This window comes from Sprattus sprattus, assembly GCF_963457725.1.
Source record: "Sprattus sprattus genome assembly, chromosome: 5".
Lineage (NCBI taxonomy): Eukaryota > Metazoa > Chordata > Actinopteri > Clupeiformes > Clupeidae > Sprattus > Sprattus sprattus.
In genome coordinates this window covers 42,190,383-42,202,882 of record NC_137924.1, presented here as the reverse complement: position 1 = coordinate 42,202,882, position 12,500 = coordinate 42,190,383, and positions in this window count along the sequence as shown.

Below are 12,500 nucleotides of genomic sequence, written 5' to 3'. Positions count from 1 at the left end.
GAGAGTCTGGGTGGGCGACATCATGATCTAAAGCCCAGCCTCATTGTAATTGCATCTGTTTGCTTGGCTCTAATGCCATTATGGGTAATCCCATTCTGAAATGGCTGCTGCTCTTCAGTCCTACTGTTTACTCAGGAGGCAAGTGTGTGTGTGTGTGTGTGTGTGTGTGTGTGTGTGTGTGTGTGTGTGTGGGTGTGCGTGTTTGTGTGTGTGGGTGTGTATGTGTGTGTGTGTGTGTGTGTGTGAGTGTGTGTGTGTGTGTGTGTGTGTGTGTGTGTGTGTGTGTGTGTGTGTGTGTGTGCATCTTTGGAGTGCCTCTTTTATGTTTTCCCATTATGTGATTTAATAGATGTCTCATCTTGAGCGGCAACACTACAAGTGCAGTACATGGCCCAGCCGGAGAGTGCAGTCGCTTGAAGGGCCTGACAGATGTGCCTCATATCTTTCTAATGGCACCGGTACACAGTTAAGGCTCCAGTGCATTTTAAAGGCACAGATAAAAGCACTATCTCTGGTGAATGCATATGTAGAGGGAGGCAACACACACAAGACGCACAAGCAACAAACACTGATGGGTGTAAACACACACGCGCATGCGGAAACACACACACACCAGACACACACACACACACACACACACACACACACACACACACACAGATACACACACTGCCATCTGTGGCAGTTTTCATACATATTTAACGTTTGCCTCCCACGTTTACAAGTACCACAGTTGTCACCCTTTCAAGAATCAACATTACAGTTTGGGGATGTGTGTGTGTGTGTGTGTGTGTGTGTGTGTGTGTGTGTGTGTGTGTGTGTCTGTGGGTGTGCGTGTGTGTGTGTGTGTGTGTGTGTGAGTGTGTGTGCTTGTTTGTGTGTATGTGTTTGCTGAGCTTAAGGAGGTGGCTATATTGGATTTTGCCCAGGCTGCATAATTTGCCTGACACATTGAGGGATCAGATTGGAAGAGGGTAGCTCCAGAATGTATTCTTCTTTCTGCTTTCTCATACACCTCAGCCTACAGCCCGAGAGAGAGAGAGAGAGAGAGATTGATTTTTTTTCTCTTTATATTGAAAAGTGCTGAGAGAGGGAGCCATGCAGAGAGAGAGAGAGAGAGAGGGAAGGGAGAGAGAGAGGTTGGCAAAACAAGTGTTGCAGGGCAGGGCCCCAGAGGGGGAATCCATTCACACACATTATGTTAAAAAAAAAGAGTAAGAAAATGAAACAGACAGATAACGCTAGCTAATCCTTGGTGTTAGCCTGGCAGGAGCGTAGCTAAACCCATTTCCAGTGTGTTAACGCTGTTAGCGCCGGTGCTAGCTTTTTTTCCCCTTCTCACCACTGTCTTCCCCAAGGTCTCTTCTCCCTCTTTCTCTCCTTATTTCTTTCTCTCGTTCTGTCCTTCTGCATCGGGTTATAAACCTGGGCCCCCAGGGCTTGGTTCTGAGCACTCGATCCGGCCACGTACCTCATTGTTTGCTATCTTATCATCCTCACCCACATTGCACCTTTTTATCAGCTGAGGAAGGCTACTTGAATATTCACTGGACAGGAAGGGTTAGTAGGTGTACAAGAATATATGTTTATTGCTATTCATGTGCTGGTATGTATGGATGTGTGTGTGTGTGTGTGTGTGTGTGTGTGTGTGTGTGTGTGTGTGTGTGTGTGTGTGTGTGTAAGTGTGTGTGAGTGTGTGTGTGTTTGTTACTGTTATGTTAGCAGGGGAGCATAGCAGAGTACAAGAACATTTTTGAGACTGGGAATATTGCATTATGCAAAACAGCTGTAGCGAGATGAAAGTATCTGATTTATTAGAGTGTTTCTCAGTCGCTTTGGTACATTTTTCGAATCATCCTTCACATTTTCAAAACTAAGTACATTCTCGAAACAGTTCATACATACAGCACCACACAATGGATTACCTGAAAAAGCTTGTAACCTGCTCTCAATCCACAAAAGTAAAAATGTCAGTGCCATCAGAATGAAAAGTCATTATGTCATTGTTATGAACAAGACAGTCAAAATGCTTAGTCATGTTATTAATGCAGTAGTGAACCCAGAAAGTGTTTTTCTTACTTCCAAATGGTCCTGTTTTTCTCTTTCACGGGCAATGATTGATCATCATAACTTGTCTCCAACTAACTGGATACTGTTGTAGAAGCTGAATGTTATCCATGTTACTTATTTCCAACACCACAAGTTTCCAAGTGGTGGTATACTGTAAGAATGTAGTACAACAATCTAGATTATAACATGAAAGAAACTGGACGGTAACCTCATTTACAAACGGCTGAGAAACAATGGGAGACTCTTCTTGTCTTCCACAAAAATTCTTCGTGAACCAAGTCATTTCACATTATACAATCACAAGACCGATGATCCTAGACCGTTCACCTCCATTAAAAAAAATAACCTTTATATTGCAATAAAGAAGAAAAGAATAGAGAAGAAGTAACTGTAATCAACATGTTTTAGGCCACAAAACCATTCTCAAATGTTTTGATTGACCCAAATGACTACATACTGTAATTTGGCATGCTGGTCCTTTCACACTGTAAGGGCTGAGCTCACTGTAGGGGATTCCCAGGAGGGTAAGACTTTGTGTGCTGTTACTGTAAGCCCAGTGGTAAATGTGACTGAACAGCTTGTTTCCTGACATAGTGGCATATACTGTTACTGTATATTTCATCTCATGCTGGCATGGCACACCCTCTGAGGCTCACTGTCCAATGACATTTTAGCCACATGTCCTGCATTATTGAATCAAGCCTTATCATAAAAGTAAACCACAATGGTTTTAAAGACAAGTAATGGATAAAATAAGCAAACATAAAAAATACAGTACTTTCCTTAGCAACCCATAGTGTTATTGTTTCCAGGAACAACCTTTAGGCTGCTGGTAGAGCTACAAAAATGTGATGCATAGTGAAACTGCAAATTCCATCAGCATTACCTCAGTGCGAGGATGCCTGTTAAGCTGTTATTCTTTGCAGAAGAACTGCCTGGAATACTGGAATAGTCAGACAGTGTAAGGTTCAGGTGAAGAGGGAGACATCAGTCTGACTGCAGCAAGAGAAATGGTAATGCTGTCTAATGATCCAGCACAACCATATGTAAGCAGACACACTCACACTCACACACACACACACACACACACACACACTCACGCACACGCACACGCACACGCACACGCACACGCACACGCACACGCACACGCACTCGCACTCGCACACGCACACGCACACGCACACGCACACGCACTCGCACACGCACACGCACACGCACCCGACACGCACACACGCACACACGCACACACGCACACACACACACACACACACACACACACAATGCCTGTGAACATGTGTCTTTGCAGGAGGGCTAAGTCACTCACGGGGGCTAGCCTGTTTTGGATGGTGCATGTAAGTTTCCATGTCTGTATTTTCCATGGCGTCGCCTTTATAAAACTTAGCCTTCTCTCTAATTGGTTTAACTGGGGATTCTCAATGTAGCCCTTCGCAGTGAAAAGCATTACGCACCCATTGTCATTCCTTCCAGGAAATATTCAGGTTTTTATTTTCAGCTCTACTGCAGCAGCCGTTCCTTTGGACCTCTGAGCTTTGTTGGATGAGACAAGTACCCACATAAACCAACAGCTACATAATGACCATATAGCTTGTATTGTTGTCTGAATGCTGTCTGGGTGGCTATGCTAGAACTGGTGTTTGTTGTGCTATTTCAATATGTCCCCTGTGTATAGGCTAACCAGACCTGTGAGTGTGTATGTTAGTGTGTGAGAGAGAGACAGCTCTATGTGGTCATTTTTCCTAAATTCTGTAACCTTGACACAGAGGTACTACTGGTATGAATTCAGTTTTTCTCACTGGTCCTTCACTCTTTGAGAAAATGGAGTTCGGTGGAGGATTCTGAGCGCTTTCGTCACTCTGTTGCCTAACAGTGGGTAATTGGATTACATTCCATGTAGCAGGCTATGCTGGGCAGAGCAACTTTCGCTGGTGTATCTGGTCGGCTAGTATCCTTAAAAGAGCAGGCTCCGTTTGTGAGCGAGACTGAGCTTCGTGTTGGTTTAGAAAACAGACACATGAATCACTGTGTGGTTAAGCATAGCTTAGGGACTGCAGCAGTCAGAGAGCAGGCGAAAGAAAGACAGAGAGGGAGAAAGGAAGGGAGGGCGAGACAGATGGAGAGCAACAGAGAAAGAGAGAGAGAAAGAAGGAGAAAGGGGAGTAACATATTGTTTCCCCCCAGTCTCCACTCTTTCTCAAAGCGCTCAACTCAACATTCCCCAAATGCCTCTAAACGCTCCTGACGTGAGTGGCCCAGTCCTGCGCTGGCCTGCAGACCTGTCTGCTAAAGGCCTTCTGATCTGAGGAGATCACAGCATCTCTGGACACTGCACAAGCTTTTGGAATTCTGCTTTCTTTTACATTTTTGCAGAGGGAAAAGTCATACTGAATAGATTCATTGGTATGTGGAAAACACACACATACACACACACACACACACACACACACACATACTCACATTTTCTCTCTCTCACACACACACACACACTCACACACACACACACACACACTCACACACACACACACACACACACACACACACACACACACACACACACACACACACACACACACACACACACACACACACACAAACACATACACAGAATGTGGGGTGTTTTGTGGTTTAGCACCACATCTTAAGGGTTTTGACACATTGCTAGGATATTTAGCTGTCCATCATAATTTTATGCAGATGTCGTACTTCAAATGCATTTTTACATCAAAATGAAAAGCCCATCTTTAAACAGATGCCAGACAATTCACATTTTCTGCAGCCAGATCACTGGCATTTCACAGTCCAGACACGTCTCTGGAGTCCCTGAACACGTTCACTGTGAAGACGTTTGGATGGAAGATTTAACTGAGTCCTGCATAAGCAGCTGTAGGTGAAACGTAATTAAAGCTTGGTTTACCTACTGTTCCTGGGGCTCACTTAGGTACGACCAACGGAAGACATAAATGATCTAAACCATCCGTGCACACCTAGGAACAATTAACATGGGCTATTAACACGAATCAGATTAGCATGTGTTAGCGCTCGTTTGGCCTAAAGGGATCGCTCTCTGTGCACCTATCTTCCCGTTGGTTTATGAACCTGCTTCGCTCCAACCCTAGGTGGACATCTGCCTGTGCTCAACTGTGCACATGAGTTTGTTATGATGGCCCGCTTTCATCTGCAGCTTTGAAATAACTAGCATCACCTGAGGTGACAGTGTAGTTAGTAGAAGCTGTTGACCTCAGCTGGCATAGGAAGTACAAAAAAATTAAAAGAAGATAAAGTATTCTAAAACATGGTAATGTAAATGTAAATGTAACTGTGAATGTAAATGTAAGGAATCACATGACAACCAGAGTCATTAACGGGGAGGTGTGCAGAATGCCTGTGATGGCTGCTCAATGGCGCGCTGCTGAAGCACTCAGTAAGTGGCAAACATTTTAGCATTTTCTTCTTTCTATTTGGCTTAAATGAGAACGTCAGCTCCTACCCAGGGTGTTCAAGTGCCTATCCGCACAGTTGTCTGTCTTGAACACAATCTGCTCTGAAGAGGAATAATCAAAACATTAATTCCATGAAATATTTATAAACGCATGAACACACGCACAGACACAGACGCACACACACACTCCACTCTGCTACTCTGTTGGGTTCCCGTGTTTTCACAATCACCATAATCACAGTGTAAAAGAAAAAAAGGGAAAAAAAAGAGAATACAGAACACAGAGACCCTGCAGGTCTATCTGCTATTGTCATCAACTGGGGCTCGGAATGCTAGCACAAGCTAATAGAGGCCCGTCCCTCAGACAGGGCTTTTGTATCCCAGCATAAAAAACCCCACTCTCTCTCCCTTGGCCTCCCCGGCATTTTCCTCTGTGCAGAACAACAGCAACGCTGCATCTACGCCGAGGTGAACAAAGCACAAAGACAAAAGCGATCACACACAACCAGCAACCTAATTAAGCATCTTGCCGGCGGAAAAAAAGGCACAGATAATAGCCAGGACGGGGATGACAGTCGCTCTTTCTCTCTTGCAACACCCCCCCCCCCCACACACACACACACACACACACACACACACCCCCCCCCCTCTCTTTTCTTTTCCTCTTCCCCAAAGCGTGTCCATCCTCGTCAGAGGTAAACACCCTTTGGTTAAATTAATGTTGCAGATGTGAGCAGAGCTATCCCGTAAGTGATGGTAATTGTCTTTTTTCACATTCTATTTATACGTTGGCCATTAATCCTTGAGCTTTATCCACTGTCATACACACACCCACACCCACACACACACCCACACACACACTCTCACACACACACACACACACACACACACACACACACACACACACACATTTTCAGACACTTACTCTCTGTCACACACACACACACAGACACACACACACACACACACTTACTTAGTGTCTCTTACTATCTTTCATACTCACAAACACAAACATTTATGTGTAGAAACCGCGTCTGTGTGCAGAGCCTTCAGACAGTGCAGACTGTCATTTGTGGCTGGGGGGTTTATTGGCACTTTGACACTATTTTGTTTTTGTGTGGCCTGCTTGGTACGAGTTCCCTGGTTCCTACTGAGAGACTCCTGAACTTCCTTTGTCCAGGAATGTCTGAGGAATTAGAGCTTGTGCTTTCGGCTGTAATGTGAAGAGTTTCCTGTGAAAGGGCAAAGAATGTTGGCCTGCTTGATTGTGCCTTTCCACAGCACAAAGTTGCCAAAAATTGCATGAGACGGTTGCTGTCTGCTATCAATATTGTGTTTGAGTGTGTATTAGAAAAGGTAGTGCTGTGTCTATAGCAGTCAATCTTGCTTTTTCTTTTGTCTGTCTCTTTCTCTCTCTCTCTCTCTCTCTCTCTTTCTCTATCTATCTAGATCTCTCTCTCTCTTTCTCCATCTATTTAGATCTCTCTCGCTCTCTCTCTCTCTCTCTCTCTATATATATATATAACCTGCATTCTGCTTGCAGGGAGGGAGAGACGGCAAGAAAAAGCAGTTAGTACCCAAGTTGCTGATTTTGGTTATTTAAATGAGAGCTGATGATCCATTCAAGGAAATGTAGATCCAAGCAATCATGTGGCATTTTAAATTGAAAGTCAGAGAGAGAGATTTAGATTGTAGGAGACCCAGGGAGGAAGATGTATGTGCGATTGTTGAGTGGGGAGTTGAGTTGAGCGAAGGAGGGGGTGGGGGGTGCTGTGCGAAGGATGAAAAACGGTGTGACCGGTGGAATGAGAAACATGCAGGGAAGGAAAAAGAGCACGGCACTTTTCTCTCTCATCATACATCACACTAATGCTGCAGAGAGAGAGAGAGAAAGAGAGAGAATAGGAGAGTTGGAGGGGACTAATGTTGCTGCGTTTGCACTGCCTCCTGCAGCAGTGGTGTAGCAGTGAAACTGATTGAAACGCACAGCAGATGGGCTACATTTACTCAGCTCCCCACACGCCCCTGCTAGCAGCTGCTTTATAAATCTCACCTAGCGCCCCCGCTAACGCTCACGCAGCCAGCCAGCCGTAATCCCTAAAACAGAAGCGCTGAAGAGGTGCTCCGTCACAGCAAAGAGCATCGGGGCTTTTGTCATTTTTTTTCAGGACATACTCGACGGCCCGCCGCACAATATGGTAGTGCTTGGCGAGATCCGCGCCGTGTGTCTTAAATCATTAGACCTGTTTTAATTTACTTTGGGTTGGTTTATTTATTTTTTTAAAGCTCCCCCTTTTCAGCCAATTCCAAAGCGCGAGCTTTATTAGTGTTGTTTCATGGCTCGCTAGCAGAGATACGAGGTTTCAAACCCTATGTAATGCTCATTATCGTGTAAATGTTTCACAGCTTTTTTTGTTTCCGTCTGAGGGCATAATGGAGCCTCTTACTTAAGTGAAGCTGGCGTTTGATTCTCAAATTCAAAGAGCTCCCCTTTGATCGTGCGAATGAGAGCCACACTGTTGGTAAAGACTGGGCTAGCTGGAGCCGACGCTCATATTAACTAGGATACGGTCGGCCTGAAGAAAGGAAACGTGGGTAATTAGCACACTTGTATGCCCCTGCGAGTCACTCGAATCATTCTGGGAAGCCGCTTCCTGGGAATGTAATCAAGCGCAGTAACTTACATCGCAACAGGTGTTGGTTTAGTCATGTCATGCCTCTTGTTGTTTTTCTCTCCCTGCATCTAAGTTGCCTTGAGTAAAGCATTCCACAATGTTTTTATGTGTAGGGAGAGGAAAGTCTATTTCTGAAGCAAAGAACTCTGTGGGTAATGGTGGTTGGAAAGGACATTTTCTTTTCTTAAAATATCCATGGGTCCACAGAAGAGACAAGGCAGCAAATGGGTTTTCAATGATTTTTATCCAATCGGTGAGTGGGGCACTCTAGAAGCACTCCGAACACAGGAAACAGCAGTCTTAATGCAGTGCTTTTCACACAGACACAATGTCCAAATTCTTATTTATTAAACATTTGAATATCTTATTTTTTAAAAAAAGGGATGGCTTGAACCTTTTTGATGATGAATAGATACAATGTTTCTTAGCATTCTTCCTGCTAAGCATCCCCCCCCCCCCGACCCCCCATCTAATTTCTTGCAAATCATGCCTGACACCTTTAGACATACTGAGGATACAGCCAGTGTATGACAGCCTTTAATAACAGGAGGCCACCATGGCTATACTGTACATGTCTTCTCCCAACACATAGAGAAAGGTGTGAAAAGGTCTTTACTGAAACAAATTAAAAATAAATGCTTATCACAAAGTACATACATTTCCCCTTACAATGACTTTATATGTTTTCCTTTTTCAAACTCAAAGTACAGACACTAAGCCGCTACCGTCTGCATGTTGTTGACTGCTCCACACTAGCCTCTCGGCTACAGAATTGTTTGGCCTCAACGTCTGACATTTAGAATCAGACAAGTGTCATTTGCAGAATTGTTCAGCAAGTTCACAAGAAAACTGATACAGTGTTTGTTTAATACAATTCATGAATTTCCATTTCAGTGGTCTTAAAAAAAAAAAAAAAAAAAAACTCATCTATTTCGACGTGAATTCCCAGCCATCTCAGCCTAATTTAGCCTTGAACTCCAGTTAAAGTAGTTCCCACTGGCAGGAGAGGGCTAATTATGGCCTTAGGGGGTGCTGAAGAAGGGAAAAAGGTCATTCACTAACAATTAACATGGAGGCAGTGGAGGCAATCGTTTGATGACGAAGAGGATAGCACTTCAAAGATTCTCACTGCTACTAACCCCCCCCCCCCACCACACACACACACACACACACACACACAGACACACACACACACACACACACACACACACACACACACACACACTCACACACACACACACACACACACCTCCATCCTCCCAGATGCCTCAGGAAAAATCACATTTCTTCTGAGAAAGGGCACTGGAGGTTGACCAGCAAGAGGCTAAGGGCTATGTGCACTACCAATGGAAGATTTCCCCCAAGGTTAAGGAGATCAATGCACCCTCCTGCTTGTGTGTGAGGTGAGGTGAGCGGTGAGGCAGTCAGGGTCGGTGCTACCGGTGGTGGTGGTGGTTGGGGTAAGGGGAGGTGACCCCCCTGGAGTGTTCAGGCTAAGGGTGAGTTCATTAGGCGGCGAGCCTGTTCCCGGCGGCCATCCCCAGGGTGATGTTCGGAGCAGGTCTGCATGATTGAGATAGGGTGAGGGGGGCAGCCAGCACCAGTGCAGCAAGGCTGATTGGGTCAGACTGTGGAGCAGACCAACTCTCCAGGGGAACACCAGGGGAGAGACTGGCAAGTGCTCCAGTGGGCTAAATTGGAGATATGAGTCTTATTACATTTGAGTCAGATGTCCTTCCCACCACGCAATGAGACAGGCCTCAGCCTCTTTTAGGTGAGAGGACAGGCAGGCCCGGCAGTGGGATGCGGTTAATCTGATTATGGGGGGCTTTGAAGGGGTTTGGTCAATGCTAAAGGATTTAGCGAGCATTGTGTCCAGCCTCAATCAGTCCAAGCTGATCCACCGTCCAGTCCCGTGGTGGACGCTAGCCTGTTGCGCAAGCAGCCAGCGGGCGGTGCGTGTGTAAGGGGAGTAGTGCAAGAAAATGGCACCTGGGCCAAGGGTGATGTGAAGGATGGATGATTTCACACATTGTAGGGCAAGAAGATGAACGACCGTCCTTCCCAGAAGGGGGAGCAGAGAATCTTGTGTTGGTGGAGGTAGTGGTGGTGATGGTGGTTGGCGTTGTGTTTGTGTGGCCAGGGAGGGTGGGCAGGGAGGGTGGGCGGTTGGGTGCGGGGGCTTCAGGCAGGTCCAGCACGCGGAGGCAGAGAGCCAAGCTAAGGGCAGCAGTGAGGTCTGTCACACACACACACACACACACACACAGCAGCGAGGTCTGTCACTAGTGGCTAATTGCTCCTTGGAGAGCCAGAATGTCGACATCATCAGAAGGCAACTCCCTGAAAGGGCCTGGGCTCTTAAAAGGAGCAGAGGAGGGAGGGAAAGAGGAGGAGGGAGGAGGAGGAGGGAGTCAGGCGGCCAGGGAGCAGGGCTGAGGCGAATGAATGATTACATTACCCTATAATAACATATTTATATCGGCTCAGAAACGACTGGAGATGTCTCAATATATAGCATGCTTGGCTTCTCCCCCCCCCCCTCTCTCTCTCTTATCTCTCTCTCATTCTCTCTATCTGCCTCCCTCTATTTCTCTCTCTCTCTGCCTCCCTCTCTAATGCTCTCTCATCTCTCCTTTGTTTTTGTTCTTTCCTATGTAGCCTTGAAGTTGTTTTGAGAAAAAAAAAGAAAGAATAAAAATAAAAAAACTCCCAGCATCCAGCATTTTTAAGGCCTCTCTCCTGATTTTATGATTGAATGGATTAATCATGATTAAACCTAGATGTCTCCCCAGCAGCCCAGAGTTGAAACAGAGCCTTAATGTAGTATTTGGGTTGATCTGGTGATGAGGACTCTGCTTTAATGAGGCTCAGGGGATTGTTTATGGATGGACGGAGGCACCTGCCAATGTTTTCCCCCCAGTGACCGCAAATCAATTATTTCAGTTGATTTGATTAAGTGAAAAGATTTGTTCACTTTCAAATCAAATGAGTCAACAATTTGCTTACGGAGCACAAATGTTTTCTTTGTGTGTTTTCCCATTTCTAAGTAACAAATTGACAGATGTATTTCACTAATCTGCTAAGCTGTACTCATTTCTAAACATTAGTCAAACTTAAATCAATAAGTGACATTTTGTGAATAATATTATAATACGATTTAAGCTAATTGAGCTTTTCCAGTTGCCATAGCCTATTTGCAAATGTATGTTTAGAATCACTTCATTCACTTTGAAATCACAGTGTTTCACCCACACTGGGTGGCCGGTGCTGCCTCAGTGCTCCGGTCAGGAGCACGGTGCTTATGTATAATGCAGAGCGTTCCTCCGGGGAGACTGGGCCCTCGTGGGCCCTCATGACCCCCAGTCTGGAGCTGCCATGTCGCAGCCAGCCTGCCCCCCCCCCACTCCCACTTCCTGGAGCTTCTCCTCTCTCCAACCCCACCACAACCTTGTGACCTCTGAACCACCACTGACCCCTCCCGTCCTCCAACCACCACCACCATCCCCCTCATCCTCACTGCAATCGGCCTCCATACTGCTGTGTGTCACACATGTCAAAAGTTCAGAGCTCTCTCTGTCAGGGTTTTGACACTAAGGCCACGACTCCCCTCCCTCACTGTCACACTGGACATGTCTTGCAGCGAGGACAACCGTCAAGCAGGGTTGCCGCGCATAATGATTGAGTCTATTGACGGAGGAGGTAGGGGGATGGAGAGTTTACAGGTGGCTGCTTTTCTAGATTGGGTCGTTTACGGCATCCAATGAGTCAAAAAAGATTTAAAATGATTTTATTTCTTTGTAAACCTTATGCTCAGTATTGAAATATTGCTCCTTGAATACGCTTATAAGACTAAACGCTCAAAATAATCATTCTTGCAAGAAAGTGACATTTTGATTTGAAAAGGAAATAAGCCTTTTAAAGAGGATAAAAGGAAGATTAGAGTGAAATTTGGTTTTGATTATGTTATATTCACCATCTTAAGTCCTGTCAGATGTGCTCAGTTAAAAGAGTTTTGTGTGCTCCTTCTACGTCTTTAACTTGTGAGACTGCATAGAAAAAGACCCGCCACAGTATTTCTCCAGATACATTTATCATTCTGCACCGTGCGTTAAGTAAAGGCTTAAGTAACTGTCATCGAGTGGCACCTTTGAGCGGACCTGACACACTTATTCGGAAACTAAAACACTGTTTGTATGTGTGATTACCTACTGCTTAACCTTGGATTTTAACTGTCCGGATAAATGATTGATTGTGGGGTAATGGCCGTGTGCTTGAGGAGGCTAACAATTGCTGGC